Below are 6418 nucleotides of genomic sequence, written 5' to 3'. Positions count from 1 at the left end.
ACTATGGTTGACTGTGACTTCTTAAAGACGCATCCTGGGAACATTCTGAAGGTAGATTAATTCATGGCCACTTATTTCTTCTCCAGTAATGAAGATTTCTATGAGTTGAGAAGCCGCGAATTTGAAATGTAACATAAATTAAATCAATAATCTCATTCGCTGGGTAATCTTAAGGTTGGTTTGTGTCTCATTTAACTACTGTCATTTACTCATTGCTTTTAATGTTTACTTGGTGCAATATTGGAATATATGATGTTAACGTTTTGGAGAAATACAACGGATCATATTTTATGCCAATTTACTTAGCATCCCTAAGGTCTTTAAGAGAGACAGCAGTTTGTTAGGTTCAAGTGTTAATAACTTTGAGCCTTTTCACTGTTGGGGCTAAGGAGACACCAGGGGCGGAATTCTGTACACGGATACCGACGATCGTCGGTGTCGGTAGCTACCGACGATCGTCGGTAGCACCGATAGAAATGTGATTCACAAAACGCCGCTACCGACAGATTGTCGGTGCAACCGACAAATTCGTGACGTAGTGCTTCTGTCGGTACGAAAGTGGCACCCGCACGCGAGGCTAGGTGCCTCGACCAATCATATTTCTCCTTTGTTTCCATTAAACAAATGAGGCTCCGAAAACGCCATCTGTTATTCGTCAGCCCGCGAAGAAGTTAAACAGAGTTGATCACTGCTTTCTGAGATATTTACGATGTTTAATCACTCTGCGAACACAATTTCTTACTCCCGTTGGTGCGATGAGGCTTGTATTCCGAGATTTTGCTGTATTTACCATCGGATTTTTTCTAGCCCAAGTAAAAAAGCCTTTATATTCGAGGATTTAACGGTCGTTGATAGAAGAACACCGGCAACATTTGGTGCTCAATGTATTGCAATTTTCAAGTATAATTGTCTTGAAGAGGACTTTGTCTGCTACATAAATGTTCACCTACGCTTATTATAATTGTATTCTTGGGATTAGCAGTGACGAAATTATTTTTATTAGTATTGTAACAATGTACCTTCATCTTGAGCCACGGCTTGTTTACATCGTTTGCCTCATTGTTCGCCGCAAGTCCGATACTTCCACAAGGGTAATTATTTAATTAGAAAACATTTTTGTCGCTTGAATTCACATTTTGGGCTATTTAAAATACATTCGTTGAGAAAAACACCGAGATTCCGCGGATGTCACGGAAGGTATCATCAGTATCATTGCGTCAAGTGTTGTGATTGTGAACTTGAGTGACATACTTTACGCTATCTATTTGGAACTGCATACTTTTGCATTTTCATACCATTTGTGTGTTATTTCAAACTTTGCGTTGATATGACTTTGACTAAATACGCTTGATCAGTGTTAATTTGTGAAAGTATGAAGGTTTTCTCGTGTTGAAATGAAATTTTTGTAGTTTTATGATGAATAATTCATTAAATGTTTCCTTGTTTCGTGCAATAATTCTTTTTATTTGCCCCTTTCTACCGATGGAATACACGGTACGTACCTACTCAGTGCTCTTATAGTAATAATGAAAATCTATCTTTAAGTCCCGTACGGTGTTTGGTTATTATGGTGAAGTAAATTCAGCATTAATTTTACGGGAAGTTTTGTGCACCGGTAACGACGTCAAAGAGTGAGAGGAGTTAAGTGATGCCATTTATATTCTTCTAAAATATAGTAGCAATATGCTTTTTCTATTTCGTCGTTGCTGTCTGATGCTCTCAAGAGTACTTACGAAGGTAGGAGAGGTATTTTCATTATAAACCCCATTCTCAGATGCTCACATAGGGTATTGAAGTTAATATGAAAGTGAATGAAATGTCCACGTATATATTTCATTGAAAGTGCATCAATAGGCATTCGTTTTTATTGAAAATATAAATTAATTTCGGATCCAAACTTTACGAATCAACAATAGATACCTATCGTGTCTTGTTGTGAGTAATTTAAAAGCAAAGCAATACGTTACATACTTAAAATTACGGAATATTTATAATGTAAAATACCTTACGCTATTGGAACGCATAATGTATCATTGGTACGTGTAACATTGGTAAAGTTAAATACTGCTCCCACTATGTAAATTTTACGTTTCAAGTGTTTAATCAATCATTTTTATTATAAATAACATACAATTAGAGCGCTTCCACGGATCTAGCGTCGTAGATTATGATTTAAAATCGTCAGCTTAGGCCGAAAAGTGTAAACAAAAGTCCGCCATGTTGCTAAAAATTTGTCGGTAGGTCCTACCGAGTGTTTTGAAATCGTCGGTATGTACCGACGGGTTTACCGACAACTGTCGGTGGGATTACGACAATCGTCGGTAAAACGTGTCTCCTGAATCGCTCCCACCGAGACTTATCGGTAGGACCGGCTTACCGACACCGACAATCGTCGGTACGGTGTACAGAATTCCGCCCCTGAACATTAAGTGAGAACAATAAGCTTATACTATGGAAATCGCCGTGGATGAGGAGGATGAGAAAGTAATAAGTGCTATTTGTTAAGATGGTGCTGCATCTTCCAGTTTGCATACACTCTTTAAACCTGTCAATTATTCAGGATAAATATTTCACATGACTGATGATGGAATTAAGATATAAAAAAATTAACTACGTAGATAGATGCGTAGGTTTTACTAAAACTGGGACAAATAGTCTACTGGCACCACGTAAACCTATTGTTTACTGGCGACTGATGTCATGCTCTGCCAACATGGCAATGGGTCATTTTGAGCGCAAGATTAATATATAATTTTCAAAGTGAAACTTTACAAATAATATGCAGCTTAGAGAAGAACTGCTTTCATTTAAATTTACAGCACGAAAGATATTTTGTTATCGCATAATCATTCATTTTCAGTAGAATTTCAGGTGGGGTGTACCTCTGTGCAGACTAAACATGATGATAACAAATATCTACGACGATAATGATTCATAACTTGAAGGGTGTGTCAAAAACAGTTGTGAATAGTTTTAAAGTTTTTATGGTGCTTGTATTGCGCAATGGTTGACTCTGACTTTGTAAAGGTGCATCCTGGGAACATTCTGATGGTCGATTAATTCATCGCCACTTACTTCTTCTCCAGTGATGAAGATTTCTATGAGTTGAGAAGCTGCGAAATTGAAATGTAACATAAATTAAATCAATAATCTATTTTGCTAGTAATCTAAAGCTTGGTTTGTGTCTCATTTAACTACTGTCATTTACTCATTGCTTTTAATGTGTACTTGGTGCAATATTGGAATATGTGATGTTAACATTTTGGAGAAGTACAACGGGTCATCTTTTACGCTGATTTACTTAGCAATCCTAAGGTCTGGAAGAGAGACATAGCGTGTTTCAGCAGGTTGTTAGGTTCAAGTGTTAATAAATTTGAACGTTTGCACTGTTGAGGCTAAGGTGATGCCAGAACATTAAGTGAGAACAATAAGCTTATACTATGTAAATAGCCGTGGATGAGGAGGATGAGGAAGTAATAAGTGCTATTTGTCAAGATGGTGCTGCATCTTCCAGTTTGTATACATTCTTTAAATCTGTCAATTATTCGGGATAAATATTTCACATGACTGATGATGGAATTAAGATATAAAAAAATTAACTACGTAGATAGATGCGTAGGTTTTACTAAAACTGGGACAAATAGTCTACTGGCACCACATAAATCTATTGTTTACTGGCCTCTGATGTCACGCTCAGCCAACATGGCAATGGTTCGTTTTTAGTGCAAGATTAATGTAAAATTTTCAAAGTGAAATTTTATGAATAATATTCAGCTTAGAGAAGAATTGCTTTCACTTAATTTACAGCACGAAGGATTTTTTTTATCGCATAATCATTCATTTTCAGTAGAATTCCCCATTCCGAGGGTACCCCTGTGCAGACTTAGCGTGAAGAAAACTATTATTATTACAACATATTCACTTCAAATGTGGCAGGCCAGATAACTGTAGAGTATGCCTTGTATGATTTTGTCTACTTCAGAGTAAGGGAGGGGTTACATTTTATTGATTTCCTTAGTTATTGTTTTATTCCATTCTATGGGCATGCTTTCCATGACAGGTCTGAAATCTCTTGCATATGTTTTCATTCCTTTCGTAGGTTGCTGTTGGAGATGGCCTACCTGCCACTTTATGCCCACTGTGCTTGAAAAAGCTCATCGAATTCAATGATTTCAGATATATTTGTCATATTTTGGATGCAGAATGTTGCCTGGAAATTTTGCAAAATTTTCTGTGGAAATTTCTTCAGCGTGATTGATTCTTTTTTCATTGTAAGCCCCTTGAAATCATTCAGGCAAGCAGATATTAACTTGTTCGTGTTGATGTACTATGTAGCCCGGCCTTAATAGTTTCAAGTTCATATCATCGAGAATGAAAAATTTAGCAAAATGTTTGTATTTGTGGGCTCAACAGATTATAGCAATAGAAAAAGTAACTAAATCTTGTATTTGATGAATCATTTGCCACGAAGGGCAAAGTATAATGCTTAGTGACTCATACAAAGTATTACGTGCCAAATTTACGAAAAAGCAATTCAGTTAGAGATCAAAATTTAATGGAGCATAAAAGTTTTTAATGAATAATATTAAATGTTATGAAAGGACCTTTACAATGATCGACAGAGCAGTGATAAATGTTCAGCATTCAACAAAATACATGAATTGATTAATTTTTGCAAGTATAACCCGTAAATTTGATGTTTGAATTGAATGAAACAAATATCTTGAATTCTATATTCTTTGAGTTATCACAGACAGTTCCATCTGGTTTTAGTTTTAGCTCATTATAACGTTAATAACCCGGCGTTTCCCGCACGAGATTACCAATCGAGGTTACTCAAGTGGGGTGCTCCTGACACCACGTAGAACATTGGAAAAAATGGGTTGGACAATATTTTTATTGAAAAAATTACCAGGATTTATGTTATAAGTATAGCATCAATGAACCTATAATGGGTCATCCCATAAAAGATAAAAAATTTAATTATGGTTGTTATCAGTGCCCAAATACAATACAATAAAGGTGAGCAAATGGAATTAGATTTTATAGTGAAGGAATCTAATAGAAGGGAAAAAATTAACTTTAATTTTACCATATTATCATCTGAAAGTACTTATTATGATTTAAATCAATTTTTGCTTGCAGTTTTAATGTGTATGGAGAGTGTCACGGCAGAGGTGACTCACATTTTCCCAGAAAAATGATGCTCGATTATAGTGTTGACAAGTCTGAAACAATGGCCACTGTGACTTGGTGTTCCATCTGAGAAATTTTTGTTCAACTTCCAATACGTGCCTGATAATACTTGGATTATCCTGAGATTATACTTGGGGGTGGTGTTCCCCCCAAAATTTATAGCCTAATCCTCATCTGTCTCCTACAAAATTTACTTACTTCCTCAGAATCTTCAGTATGCACTGTGAATAATGTTATCATGGCATTAGCACGGCAGTCCTTTTTTGCCGTGTGCTGACTCATATTTCCGTAACGTATGAAAGTTTCGTTGTCTAGGGTCTTAATGAACATAAACAAGTATTGATATTTTTACTTTTTATTTTCCTCGTCAGTGATCCTTAGAATTTTTCTTACAGTCCTTGGAAATATAAATCATATAGCTCATGCACATCCAATTATTGTATGAGCAACAGAACAATTTTGTTTTAATGTCTTTATTCTGCCAACATACTATAAATCCACCAATTCTTTCTTTTCAGCTCATTTGAGATCATTTTGTTTCTGATCTTCTTCTTATAAATGACTACCAACTCCCTCAAACTTTTTTGCAGGAATTTTGATCTATACATCTTGCTTCCTAGATTTATGTAATTGTACAGACTGTCCCAATGGTGGTGCGTCATTTTTGACCTCTAATTTTAGTAACTCCCACTCCAGCAAATATTCGTGAAAATTGGCATACTTGTGGGGAAAGGTTCTATGTGTTGTTGAATGCAAGCAAATTTTTAGAATTTTGATCATTTGACCTCACAATGTGGGCCCTAACCAAAATCTTGAATTAACCTTATGGGGTTTCAATGTTAAAAAAATCGAGATAGGAAAAAGTCAGAATTTCATTGATCAGAATGTCAATTCGTAGGTTTTCGAATATGAGCAAAGTGAAAATAACACTTTTGTTCACGAATATTCAACTGTTGACCCAGCAAGGTCACAGTAAAGGACATAAGGGTGCTTTAGTCATTTTTGCAGTTCATTTATCAGTATTGTTGATATTTTGACCTTAGGAGGTCACAATGGGGGTCAAGGGTCTTTGAGGTAAACGTCGGGCCATCGTGACAACCAGCGTGTCGACCCATGGGTTTTTAAGGGTTCTTACGACAGTTTTGCAGTTTATTTATCAGTATTGTTGATTTTTTGACCTCCATAGGTCATAATGGGAGTCAAAGATCATGAAGGCATGCTT

Source organism: Ischnura elegans, chromosome 13, assembly GCF_921293095.1.
Source record: "Ischnura elegans chromosome 13, ioIscEleg1.1, whole genome shotgun sequence".
NCBI classification, from domain to species: Eukaryota; Metazoa; Arthropoda; class Insecta; order Odonata; family Coenagrionidae; genus Ischnura; species Ischnura elegans.
The sequence above is the reverse complement of the archived record's forward strand: the minus strand, read 5'-3'. Positions refer to the sequence as shown.